Here is a 14834-nt window from a genome sequence, read left to right on the forward strand (position 1 = left end):
AGAAAGTGAGTGGGATATAGGGGCGGTGGTGAAACATCTGCTGCAAATCTGAAAGACAAGAAAACACACAATGGGGCACACAACATTTGGAATCTGAAAGGGAGGGAGAAACAAGTAAAAAAACAGAAGCAGGCAGAGACAGAAACAGAAACCATCTCAGGTCTGGAAAACCGAATCAAGACCACTGCAGTTATTTGTCCCCAAAGGAGCCATTTCTTTTTTTTTTCATCTTTTGTTACAGGAAAAGAAGTCTGTGTTTCAGGGTGTGGTTTAACCTGCATCTTTGTTGTTTTGTCCATCAACGTTCGGTCCAAGAAAAAAAATTACAATAGAACCTCGATATGTTTTCAGGTCAGTTTTACATTAGGATTAGGTTTATTCAGTTTGGCTGAAGGATAACTTGTACAAGGAAGAGTGAGTGGGGAACCGTGCCTTTTGTTATGTACGCAACTTAAAGCTCATATAAAGATTTCTCTCCAGCTTCTGTATATTTAGCTACAGATACAAAAATCTGTATGCGTCATTGCATCCGTACCAGAATTCTGCAGTCAGATTATAATGCCAACAGGAAGGACCTTGTCCTTTTTTCAGCATCCATCAGATCCCTGTGACCCTGAATAGGAATAAGTGGGTATAGTTTCATGAATGGGTGTTTGGATTCAGTAACAATGTCATATTACTCCCCATAGGTTGCAAAAAGTTACCAATTTTAAACTGACAGTATGATTGATAAGCATGATTGATTGTTACGATTAGGGTTAGACAATATTCTACGGAAGATGTTATGCGTTACAGTAGGTTTGGGAAAACATGCTGAGCAGTGACAGTGAATGTAGAGTAAATTATTAGACGCAGCATCACCCATGTGGAAGTCATTCTTGAAGGACTGAGCCTTTCCTTCCACATTTCTCTGAACTTATCATGGTTGAATGTCCACGGGCAAGGCATCAAGACATAATTGTGACTTTTTTTTTTGATTAGGACCTTCTTCTTCTTTTCTTTAAAAAATGTTTTTATTAAAGCAACAAGGGGCAGACTGGGGTAACAACAATACAGAGGCAAGCTTTCATACAAAAAAAGCATTGTAAAGTGTACATAAACTTTTCTTCTTCGCATGTGGAATCTTGTATTACTGGATCATAATTTGTCTATTATAGAGAATGATACTTTGCAATTTGAATTCAGAATTTAGCAGTGTATCTGTGATTCGTTTCTTGGAGACCTCTCATCCCTTAGTGCACTTTATTGATGAGTGTTGCCATGCTTACTTGACCCTGTGATTACAATGCTATGATTATTACCACAGATCTTGGATATCAAATAGTGTCTTTACAACATGCCACGTTTTCCTCTGTTGTAAGACAGAAATGACACATTGCACGACTCATTTTTTCTTTTAGTTTATCTCGAGGAAATGAAAGATTTAGAATCAAAAGAACTGCAGCTGCAAGGTTTTCCTTTTTTTTTTTTTTTTTTTACAGTACAACCCACTCGTCAGGCTCCTTCCATGTTATCTGCACACAAAGCATATGTTAAGTGCTGAATATACATATATATATACACACACATATGTAATTATAGAAGGATCAAATTAATTAAAAACACTATTTCCCTTCCTCAGGGTTTCACCTCACACTCAATTTCCAGACGCAAAAAACAGCAGGTAAATGGTCAACCTGAAAGTCTTCAGTGTGCCAGGCAACATTTGAACACATATTAAGTCTGTCAGATCTGATAGCCACGGGACCTCGTCAGCTCTTTCCCATTGATATAAATCTTGACAATTACTCTGACATTTTGCTTGGGTAAATCAAACTGCGGTTCTTTCAGCAATTTGTTGTGTCAGCAGCAGTGTTGGGCATCTTGGCCCCCTTGTTCCCCTGACAGCATTCAGCACCAGCCTGGAGCTTTGAGACATACAGAACAGAATAAACAGCAATTTAGTTTGGACTGAATACCAGATACTCACGGATTAGAGCAAAAGGTCGATGAAAGCCACCTTAGCAGGAGCAGGAAGAATGGTAAAATAAATATTTGCTCTTTAGCTACCAACCTTCCTTCCCAATAGATTTGACTGGTAATTCTTCTATTTGTGTTGTTTTTGCCATTGTACATAAAGTGCTGCCAATAAATGTGTCTAACTCATTATAAATCCAACACAAGAACTACCAGACATCACTAACTGTCCTCAAAATGACTTGCAAGTTTTGCAGGAAGGTGTTGCCTCTAGGATATTGTCCTCTATGGCCGAGGCCATCTGGAAAAAAGATGTTCCTTGTTAACTTTTTGAAAAAAAAAGAAAACAAATAAACCTCTTAAACTATCCTCTAAAGCCTCGTTCAGCTTCTGTCACTCAAAGAGAAAGTTGTGTAGGGAACCCACACATTTCCCACATTGCACATCAGCATTCATTAGCAGCCCCTTCCTACATGAAGGGAGACTGTCACAGCTAAAGATGGAGGAAAAAGATGGAGGAGGAATTTGTCTGACAGTAATAGTGACATAGAGAAAAAGAACCTGTGTGAGAATTTGTCAAAACTTTTTTAAGGGGAAGTATGGTCTCACAGACGGTGAAAAAGTGAAAAACACAAGTCGATGGAACTGTACTTTTTAAACCAGAAATTGGGCCTTTAAGGTCAAATGTGACACAGAATCTTTTGATTTGATTATCTGCTTGCCACTTCGATCTTGCTATATCGCCTCCGTCTGCCATTACATGGAAAGGAGAGGTGGGGCAGAAAGGGTTCAGCATGAAGAGGCTGTAAAGAGATTCTGACTAGGCTTAGACTGAAAATCTGAGAGCCTCCATCCATCATCTTTCAGGATTCTCTTCACGCTTCAGTGGCTGTGGGAAGGAAGTGTACCTCTGCACAGGAAGTTTCCAAAGTGCTGTTTCCCAGGAGCTGCTTGGATCTTCAGCAGACTGTGGCAAAGGCCTGACACATTGTGCCGAGGTATTGCTGCAAATTCTTCAGTGCAAAATACCAAGTGTGGCTCTGCAAGGGTTTCTCTCTTCTCAATATCACTTATCTTCAATTAAGCTTTTTCTTTTTAATAGCATTTATTATTCATCAGAAAAACTGGGGAAATCAAAATTATCAAGATGTTTTTAGCTCCTCACCTTACATCTAGTTAGTTGATTAGACATTTAAGTAGTTCGTGACCTTTCAGCGGACAGCATTGGAAAAACATGTTTTTTCATTTACTACCTCCAAAGATTGAATTTGCAAAAAAAAAATACTGAGGTCCTTCACAGTTTATGAATAATTTACAAACTAGTTTATTTAGTATACCAGATGTACCTAATAAAATGGCAGTTTAAAAATGTTGTTTAACCTAAAAGCAAACTAAATAAAAAGAAAGAATTTACTTACTTTACAATTGAAGACTATAATATCCAGTCAAAATATACATTCACCGGCCACTTTATTGCTAGTAGTAGTTTGACCCCCTTTTGCCTTTCACACATCCACTCCAGCTCCATACCTGCCCCGCTCACCTGCAGAGCTGGGTAGAGTAGCCAAAAATTGTACTCAAGTAAAAGTACTGTTACTTCAGAATAATATGACTCAAGTAGAAGTAAAAAGTACTCATCCAAATAATTACTTGAGTAAAAGTAAAAAGGTACTTGGTGAAAAAACTACTCAAGTACTGAGTAACTGTTAAGTAACGTCTGATTTATTTTTTAACACAACCATTCAAATAGACAAAAGTACAAAATAATCATCTCCAGGCAAATTAAATCAATAAAATAATAAAATAAATAAAAAATAGCTTAAATTTAAATAATCTTAAAGTAAATTCAAGTACTTTAATAAATAATAAAATAAATAAAATAATAACAATAAAAAAATTAATTAAGCACAAGTAGCACAACATTTCAAGCCTTTGTACTTTTCTTTTTTAACCAGGCAGAACTAGAACAAGCCCATGAACTCATAGAAACTCTGTGTGTGTTTGAGTCTGTGTAAATGTGACAAAACATGCAAAAACAAACATTTTTCACAAAGAATCACTCAGTGATGTCATGAGATTGACGCGTACGTGGATAAAAGGGATAAAAGAAAAGTAACAGCTCAACGTAGACTAATGTAGCGGAGTAAGAGTAACAGTTTCTTCTTCACAAATCTACTCAAGTAAAAGTAAAAGTAAAAAGTATAGTGATTCAAAACTACTCCTAAAAGTACAAAATTTCCCAAAACTTACTCAAGTAAATGTAACGGAGTAAATGTAACTCGTTACTACCCACCTCTGCTCACCTGCCAGCTCCGCTTCCTCATGTCACCATGGTGTCTCCCGTCCTCCACACCTGCTCCACATCTGCAACCAGCCCTGGGCTTCTACCTAAGCACTCCACTCCCAGCCAGTCACTGCCAGGTTGTTCTTTGTGTTATGCAAGTCTTTTCCAGCACTCACACTTGGCCTCATCACTCGGTTTTGACCCTGCCTGTCCCCGACGTGTTCCCCTGTCTCCGTCCTGGTAATCACCTCAGCCTTCTGTCCCCGACAACAAGTTCTGCCTGAGCGTTTCTGGTTTCTGTTTGCTGCTCCCTGGGCTGCCTAGCCATTCCTCGGACTGACCGGCGTCTCAGTTCCTGTGTTCCGGCTTCCAGATCTAGTCGGCAGCTGTTTTCTGGGATTTGCTCTCCTGCCACTCTGAGTGTTACCACGATCCTGAGGTCTGAACTCTGCTCTACTGCTTTCTGTGAGGTTGACTTTAAAAAAGACTTTTACTGAAAACTCTGGGCCGTTATGCTGCATGTGGGTCCGCCATATTCCCTTTTGCTTTCAGAACTGCGTTAATCCTTTGTGGCATAGATTCAACGTCATACTGGAAACATTCCTCAGAGTTTGGTCCATATTGACATAACATCCCGCAGTTGCTGCGGATTTGTCGGCTGCACATCCATGATGATGCGTATCTCCTGATCCAGCCCGTTAAGAGTACAGTGAACTCGGTGACATGTTCAAGAAACCGGTCTAAGATCTGTGCTTTAAGACATGGTGCGTTATCCTGCTGGAAGTAGCCATCAGAAGATGGTACAGTGGTCAGGAAGGATGGATCCATGCTTTCATGTTGTCGATGCCAAATTCTGACCCTAGATCAGGGGTAGGGAACCCTGGTCCTAGAGAGCCGCAGTCCTGCATGTTTTAGATGTTTCCCTGCTTCTTTACACTCTGATACAAAGGACTGTGTCACTAACACACTTGTGCAGACCTGAATGAGAAGCTGGTGACGATCATTAATTAGAATCAGGTGTGTTGCAAGGAGATATCCAAAACATGCAGGACTACGGCTCTCTAGGACCAGGGTTCCTTACCCTTGCCCTAGATCAGGGGTCGGCAACCCGTGGCTCTAGAGCCGCATGCGGCTCTTTAGAGCCACCCTAGTGGCTCCTAGAGCTTTTTCAAAAATGTTTGACCTTTTTTTCCTTTTTTTTTTCTTCTTTTTTCCCTTTTTTCCTTTTTCCCTTTCCTTTTTAATCGTGACATTTCAACTTTTTTCTCGAAATTTTGACTTTTTTCTCAACATTTCAACTTTTTTCTCAACATTTCGACTTTTTTCTCAACATTTCGACTTTTTTCTCGACATTTCGACTTCTTTCTCGACATTTCGACTTTTTTCTCGAAGTGCATAATGAAAAAAAAAACTTCCCCCAGTTATAACTAATATAGATACATGCAGGATGTGTTGCCTTCATTCTAAGGCTTATACGAGACTTTTCATTTTTTGCGGCTCCAGACATATTTGTTTTTTGTGTTTTTGGTCCAATATGGCTCTTTCAACATGTTGGGTTGCCGACCCCTGCCCTAGATGCTCTTCTGCATACCTTGGTTGTAACATGTGGTTATTTGAGTTACTGTTGCCTTTCTATCAGTCTGGCACCAACAACCATGCCACGTTCAAAGTCACTTAAAATCACCTTTCTTCCCCACTCTGATGCTGGTTTGAACTGCAGCAGATCGTCTTGACCATGTCTACATGCCTAAATGCATTGAGTTGCTGCCATTTAATTGGCTGATTGGCTGCGTTAACGAGCAGTTGGACAGGTGTACCTAATAAAGTGGCCGGTAAGTGTAGTTACAGTATCTGCAAGTGAACATAAAATTGATCATTTGCTCTTATGAGTTTTTTGTTTCTGGTTTCACTCTGATTTTCTGATTTGTTACTGGTTAGTCTTTACACAAGGCATGGATCAATTAGTGGTATATCTGGATTTCAAAGAGTCACAGTTTTCAAAATCACTACTCGACTTAACTTATGCCCTCTCATTTCAGCCAGCGGGTTCCTGTAAGCAGCCAACAAGCAGTCTGGAGGGTAATAATGTATGATTGAGTTGAGGTAGGTGCGAGCCGACCCAGATATCACTCTGTAGGACGGCAGAAGTGATTTAAAGTTGATTCAAGCTGCTACTGGTCGCCAGTGTAGCTTAATGAGCAGTGGAGTGACATGAGCCCTTTTAGGTTTAATTGAAAATCAGACTTGCCGCTGCGTTCTGGACCAACTGTAAAGGACATGAAAGAAGGAAAGTTCCTTTGGTTTAAAGTTTATAATTGCAGAAAAAAAAGAATCTAGTTTTAGATTAGGCAGCTAAAGAGGAAATGTTCTAAAACTCCAGTAAAAGCACAACAGTTTTAAATTGGAACAGTACTCTTTTGCATATACTGCACATGTATTTTTTGTACATGTATGCACATGTATTATTTATTGATGTCATAATATAGCCTACAGGTGAAGGTCGGAAAATTTGAATATATTGCAAAACTTCATTCGTGGTAAATTCAACTTAAGGTGAAACAAATGCATTATTTCCCAATCCCCACTACATGCAAAGTGAGATATTTCAAGCCTTTATTTGTTATAATTTTGGTGATTATGGCTCACAGTTTATGAAAACCCTGAATAAAAAATGTAAAAAAATTTGAATATACAGTATTATGAAATCAATAAACAATTCAGTCATCAGAATTATAACAAATAAAGGCTTAACATATCTTGCTTTGCCTGTAATGAGACTATGTACATGGATTAGTTTCACCTTTTTAAGTTGAATTATTGAAATAAATTAACTTTTACACCATATTCTACATCTTGGCTGATGTGGACATACATAGCATTTCAGTTGCTAGTATGGTTGTCTGTCTGTACAGTCATGCAAGTTCAATGCTATTAAAGAACTTTAAACTTAACCTAAAGTTTTGGGGATGTTCCCTTTTTTTGGCGCCTGCGCTGCTGAAATCGGGGTGTCCCTTATTTCTATTTCTGAAAGGTGGCAACCCTAGCGCTGCGTAAGTCCACTTAGAGCCTAGCCAAGGTCGCTGATTTGGTGCTCTGCTTCTACAGTGGACGTGCTGAAACATCCCTCACTTCGGACACTTCAACACCATATGCTCCCTGCTTCAGTCATGCGTTTGTCTGTCTGGAGAAAACTAGCTACACAGGCTAAAAACCTGTAGGCCTACAGGCAAATACATGCAGGTGAATATGGCTTGTAGTGCAAAGTGTTCTGAGTGGTCAACAAGAAAAGCACTGCAACTACCAGTTCATGAAAGAAAAAACTTTCATTCTGTTTTCATGGGAATAGTAGAAGTAAAAGCAAATGTGTTAGCAGCTATTGCAGCAATACTGTTATGGAAAAATAGGGTAAAAAGATATGAGTTTACATGTCTACCAATACATAACCATTGAATCAGTCAATATTCACCGATCTTTAGCTTTTTACTCTCCAGTGGAAAACATTGGACTTTCTAGCTGCTGTATCTGTCCACCACCAACTTGCAGCTAACAGATACAGCTATTTCTCAGCTGCCAGATGTGTCTAAAAACATTAAGAGTGGCAGTTGGAATTAATCAAAACAGTAAATCTTTTGAGAGCAGCCTAAACTCCCACAACTAAGATGTCATAATATGTATGTATATTTAGAGAAGAGATCTGTGTAACTTATTAAAACTGTTAAGGACTACCTTCTCATAGAAATGATTATATTTTACCATTAATACAGAAGTTCATCTTCCAATAAAATTTTATTAAATTAGGAATGTACTTCAATTGCAGTGCCATATAATAAAATATTCATCGTTACTGTATACAATGCTAAAGACATCAACTGTGAGCAGTTTATTTGATATACTGAGGAATAAGTGAATAAGTATGTGGATCGTGGCCCTGTAAATCCTCCATGGTGATTTATTCAATTTCAAATCTCACCTTGAGAGCAAAGGTACTTGTAATTTCTTGCTTGATGAAACAGATGTATTTACTTACGTAATTGTATTCCTCATCAAATTTATAATGAGATTTAATACTAATACAAATATGAGTTTGGAGAGATGCAGATCTGGAATATTTATCGAGACAGCAGTGTTGTGAAATTGTTCTACTTTCCTTTGCAGCTTTTTCAAACAGCCATAAACTGAACAAAAGGAATGACAGAAGAAAAATACATAAAATAAGGCTCCCTGAGTGAAAGGTAAAAATAGGAGGAACTATTATTTGCTGTGATGATCTTGAGTCATTTTGACTGAGCCTTGTGTAGTTAGTAGCACAGATCTCCAGGGGAACATTGAATGGTGTAGTCAATGTGGAGCTTTCAACATCAAGTCCCCAATATCACGGCATGTGTGCAAAGTCAGACAATGAAGTCGAACACAAGTCATAGCCAAATCATAATTACCTCTGATCCCCACAGAAGCAGACCAATTGACCCCTCTAGATGAATGACAACAGGTAAAGGGCAGTGATTAGCCGCAAGACTTGGAGGCTTTGTTTCATGCAGAGGGAAAGAAAACTCTCTATATAGGCCAGAAGATACAGTGGGGCAAAAAGTATTTAGTCATACACCAGTTGTGCAAATTCTCCCACTTAAAAAGATGACAGCCCTGTAATTTTCCTCACAGGTATACCTCAACTATGAGAGACAGAATGGAAGAAAAGAAAATCCAGAAAATCAGAGTCTAATTTTTAAAGAATTTATTTGCAAATTATAGTGAAAAATAAGTATTTGGTCAATAACAAAAGTTCCTCTCAATACTTTGTTATATACACTTTGTTGGCAATGACAGAGGTCAAACGTTTTCACAAGTCTTCACAAGGTTTTCACACCTTGCTGGTATTTTGGCCCATTCCTCCATGCCTCCATGCAACACGGACTTTCAGCTCCCTCCAAAGATTTTCAATGGGGTTGAGATCTGGAGACTGGCTAGGCCACTCCAGGACCTTGAAATGTTTCTTACGAAGCCACTCCTTTGTTGCCCGGGCTGTGTGTTTGGGATCATTGTCATGCTGAAAGACCCAGCCACGTTTCATCTTCAATGCCTTGCTGATGGAAGGAGGTTTTCACTCAAAATCTCACGATACATGGCCCCATTCATTTTTTCCCTTACACGGATCAGTTGTCCTGGTCCCTTTGCAGAAAAACATCCCCAAAGCATGATGTTTCCACCCCCATGCTTCACAGTAGGTACGGTGTTCTTTGGATGCAACTCAGCTTTCTTTCTCCTCCAAACACGACAAGTTATGTTTCTACCAAAAAGTTCTATTTTGGTTTCATCTGACCATATAACGGGTGACCAAATAATTATTTTACCAATTTACCAATTAATTCAGTAAAAATCCTACAATGTGATTTCCTGGATTCTTTCCCCACATTCTGTCTCTCATATTCATATAGTCTCGTATAGTCTTATATCATTTTGTGAATTTATCCATCCTAAAAAGGTGTGGCCTGGAAACTTAGCTTTAAACTCCAGAAACTATAAATCACACTCTTTTTCACAGCATGTGTCTGCGTGTGTGTGTTTTTAAGATATTGATATTGCTAAACCCTGAAACATGTTTTCCACTTTTCCATCCTTCCCTGCACAAAATAACTTTCTTGTTTATTATTAAATATTAATGAAATTAATTACAATCAATAAGGGTGTAATGATTCATTCAGTGCAAGGCTTCATTAATTATGAATGATGCTGATTCAACAGCATTCCTTTCATAAAATAAACAGAATAAATCCCTTCAGCAACAATCAATATTAAATTATTTGAACTCAGCCATTCATAAATCTTTTCAAAAATTGTTGAATATTTTTTAGGCAATCTAGCACATTCCGAAAGCGGTTTCATTTATTTTTTAATGATCTGGATATGTATGGCAGCATGTTTCCATCGAGCACAGGTTTTGTTTTTAGAGGAGACGTATCAAAGCACTCTACTGCTTTGCTAGCAAGCAAAGGCCAAAACAAAACACAAAAAAAGAAGACTGAATATTGACCTGGGCTTCTTCCTAACCTACTTTCAATTATCTTTAGGGTTTTCTTTAGGGCCACTCTCAAACATCAGATTTACATTTACATTTATGTAACTCTTTGAACAGCATGTCGTAGGAAGATATATTCATGAATAAAGACTGGCAAAGCGTTGGAAAATGTATGTTAGTAAAAGGAGGGATCCTTTAAAATTGTTATGTCCTCAAATGTTTATTTTACCATTAGAATTAAGTTGCAAGAAGTAAGGAAAATGATGTAGCCTTTAACTGCACAATTCCTCAGAGAAATACAAAGCTTACTTCCCCTTTGTTAATGATTCAGGTTTGAAGTTCATTAATGGCTTGGTTTGACTTGGAGCAATGCATTTGTTCAACAATGAAAATCAATCCCGAGGAATATACTTTCCCCTACTAAATAGAGCATGCAGTGTTAAGAGAGACAATGCAGCATCTTAAGTTATCTACTTTGAAAGCCGCAGTAATTGAAAGCGTTAACAACTTTTATCCATCTAATTTCTCACAAAATATAATGCGGAATAGCTACTTGGAGAGAATCTCTGAAGCATAAACAATAGTGACACAGGTGGAACAATGTGTGAAAGCGAACAGTGAGCCACTGAAGTGCACGAGGATTAAATGATTATCGTCTGCTGTGATATCACTATTACACCTGTTGAGCTGTGACAGCAGGCAGGCTCAGCATCTCAACAGCAAATCCTTCTAGTATTCAGAAAATGTGGTAATAACTGTAATAATGTGATTTATCTTTGATATAATATGATAATACAATGTGATGAATGTAAGCCAGCTGTTGCGAGTCTGCTATCATTCATTTTGAACAAAATCTATGAGATAATACAGTTGGGGAGTGTACAAAAATGATGCTTTAATTGGATTATAATATGAAGCTATCAATAATTGTAATCTTAATCCCCTACAGAGGACCCATCTGGAACTCCAGTGATGAAAGTAAGCAACTTTTGACTAAATGATGCAAATAATCTCCTGGAAACAAGCATTAAAACAGGGCGAGGTGAATAGAACAAAGAACATTAAACCCTGTAGGCTTTAGACAAGCAGGATAAGTAGCAACTGTATAGACAGCTCTTGCAAAGAGGGCTCCATGGGAAGAGGGAAGTGGTTCCTAAGCAACTATTCACTGCTGGAAACTGCAGTCGTTCTATTGAAAACTGGTCTGTTATGAAAATTAACCTCAACAATTTCCAAAAGGCTCTGTCTTGTGCAGTTAAGTACACATTATGAGGCACTATGACAAAATTGCACTATAAGGCACTGTCATGCAAAGCCTGCTTTCCTTAAATCAAACTACAACTCAAGGTGTTAATGTCATGCATGAACAAACCTCGCTGCTGCTTCTCTAACATTTGGTTATGGCAATCTCACCAGATCAAAAATACAATAACAACAGCAGCAACATTTCCTCCTTGTTTTTCTCCTTCTTGTAATACTGGGACAATACAAGACAGGGTACTAACGGTGATGGATAATCATAAGAAGAGAAGCAGTCAATTAGGTTTACCGTTTACATCATGCTGTATTTACCTGGTATCCCATATATTATGTGTGTGTGTGAATACATTTGTGCACCTTTGTTCTACTGAACATTGTCAAGTACCGGTATAACTAACTGGTAGTGGATTTAAGGAAATATAAGTAATGAGTAAATGAATGTGAGAAAGCTCTTTGAGCTGCACGTTTCATTATAAGTGAATATTTTCAACTGTACAAATCAACCAATGCTATAATCCACTTGATTAGTTTATTAGTTGAATATTATTTTTTATGGTTAGGACAAGACCTTAACTATAAATGGATTTGCAGAGTTTTGGTGTGGTATAACTTCTCATATGGGCATTTATGGTGAAGTAAAAGACAACATTTTTCTCTATTATCAAATCAAATCAAACTTTATTTATATAGCACTTATATATACACAATGAAATGCAGCACAAAGTGCTTAACAGTAAAAACAAAGTCGATACCAACCATCCACCCCCTTCCCCACCAACCGTAATCCATATCCATGATAAAACACAATCAAAGATTAAAAGAAATAATGATAACATGAAAAACATTGCTGGGCACAGGAGAACCAATGAGGGAACACTATCACACTATCACAGGGAGCCGTGTGCATCGGGAGGCGGCTGCTATGCCTGTGGGCCAGGCTGGTTAGCAGGGGGGCACAACCCACCCCGGGGGTAGAGTGCCAAACACCACCTCAGCAGGATGGATGGATGGACCTCAACACAACCCAGGGATGAGCAGATGTCGGGCCATTGCCACAGCAATCGGAGTCAACAGCCCTTCCAATACAGCGGGCTCCCACTGAGGAAAGACTGGAGTTAAAACGTAATAGGTATGAAAAATATAAAAATAAGAAAAATGAATAAATATATGAACATAAAAAATAACAAATAATAGATAGAAATTAATAATATTAATAAATGTTATATAAAAATAAGTAAATTAATAAGATATCAGCAATACATAACAGTTAAATGTGTTAGAAAAACAGGGGCTTCATAGAAAATCTAAGATAGAAAGTCTAAAACAGGATCAAAACAAAGGTAATATCAGTTAAAAGACAGTTTTAAAAAGTAGGTCTTCAGCATGTAATTAAAACATCAACATTCTCTGCAGCCTTCATATTCTACAGTAAGGTGTTCTATAAATGTGGACCATAGTATTGGAAAGCAGCCTCACCGTGGTTTCTTGTATTAATTGGAATTTTAAGAAGGTCCATCAGGGTTCATAAGGTAAAAGCATATCAGTAAGATAAGAAGTCGCAAGACCATTAAGACTTTTAAAAACCACCTTAAGTACCACCTTAAAATCTATCGTGAAAGATACAGGGAGCCAATGTAATGATTGTAAGAACCGGTGTAATGTGAGCTTGCTTTCTGGTCCTCGTCAACACACGTCCAGCCGAGTTCAGAAGAAGCTGAAGTGATGAAGTTTTCTTGGGGGAGAGACCAGAAAGCAGGGCATTACAATAAACAATGTGATTTGAGATAAAAGCATGCATTAGAGAGAAAATCAGGTGGGCTATATTCTTCAGACAATAAAAACCTGTTTTAACCATATGCTTAACACATATCACAATTATATATGCATGAATGTAACACTTACTGATGAATAAACTTAAACATGTAGAACAAATGTTCAGCTGTTGTCATCCACCATTGTTATTTTTAAACAACTTTTACACCCTTGGGGTGCTAATTTGAGATGTCATGGTGATACTATATAATGTAGGAAAACAGACTTAGTGAGGACTTAAGTGATGCACCCAACTTCATTTATGTCCAATTTGTAAATGGGAAATGCGGCAATGCCACACTTGTAGTTTTCTTTGCCATTTTCTAAGGCATTTCTGAATGAGGCAGTGAGGAACAATAGAAACATGACTAATGTATGAGTTTGCCACTCAAACAGCTAAAGCTGCCTCGTTAGATTGAAAGGAACCTTTTTTCAATCTAAATAAAGGGGATTCCTAATTAATATCATTGCAAATGTCTGTATGGCTTATGGGTACAAGTCAAATCTCTTCTTTATTCAGATTAGATCAACTTTATTTTTATTTAAAATCAATAAATGAGGGAAAAAAAACAGAAATGTAATCATTACAGCTCATGAGTAGACAACAATGAAAATGTATATAGAGATTTATTCTAGTTCTTTCGTTCACTCCTGTTCATTCAGTGTATCATGGCAAGGCCAAATAGCCTCACTCCATTGCCTCTCCACAGGGATACCCCAGGGCTCAGTGCTGGGACCGCCTCTTTTTCGATATACTGTATATCACCACTCCAGGCTCACATGGTTTCTCGTGCTATTGCTAAGCAAGTGATGCTAAACTGTGCCTGTAATTCTAAAACAAGTGACATGGTCCAACCGTTATCTGTACTATCCGTAATCTCTTGTCTATCATTGATACACCCAACAACTGTAGAGTCATCTGAGTATTTCTGTAGATGACTTGTACTGTAAATCTTTAGGTTTACAGCGTGAAGAGGAATGGTGAGATTACTAAAGCTGTAATTGATTTATTAATGATGCGGCCTGGCTCAACTGAAATTCTGATTGGTGGATTCTGGTTGAATGAATGAATGAATGAATGAATGAATTTTTATTTCGAACATGTATATGAAAAAATAAAAATAAAGTAAACAGTAACATCTTCATATTCACATATGTTCGAAAAAAGGAATAGGAAGAAGTATAATTTTTTTCCTAGTTCCTACCCCTTTATAACTATATGAATTTACATTATTGTTAGTATTATATCTACACAATATCCATATAAATATAGTCTATATAAATACTACGTACACATGCCTATTACTACATAATTATCCATATAAGTATATAGAAAATATAAATATTACATAAATATTATATCAATATATAGAAAATACAAATATTATATAAATCTATATAAATATACACTATATAAAATACATAAATATGCCTATAAATATATATGTGCTATATACCTAATAAATATTCTTTAATTTAATATAATTTAATTTAATCGGGAGGAAAGTA

Source organism: Cololabis saira, chromosome 7, assembly GCF_033807715.1.
Source record: "Cololabis saira isolate AMF1-May2022 chromosome 7, fColSai1.1, whole genome shotgun sequence".
NCBI classification, from domain to species: Eukaryota; Metazoa; Chordata; class Actinopteri; order Beloniformes; family Belonidae; genus Cololabis; species Cololabis saira.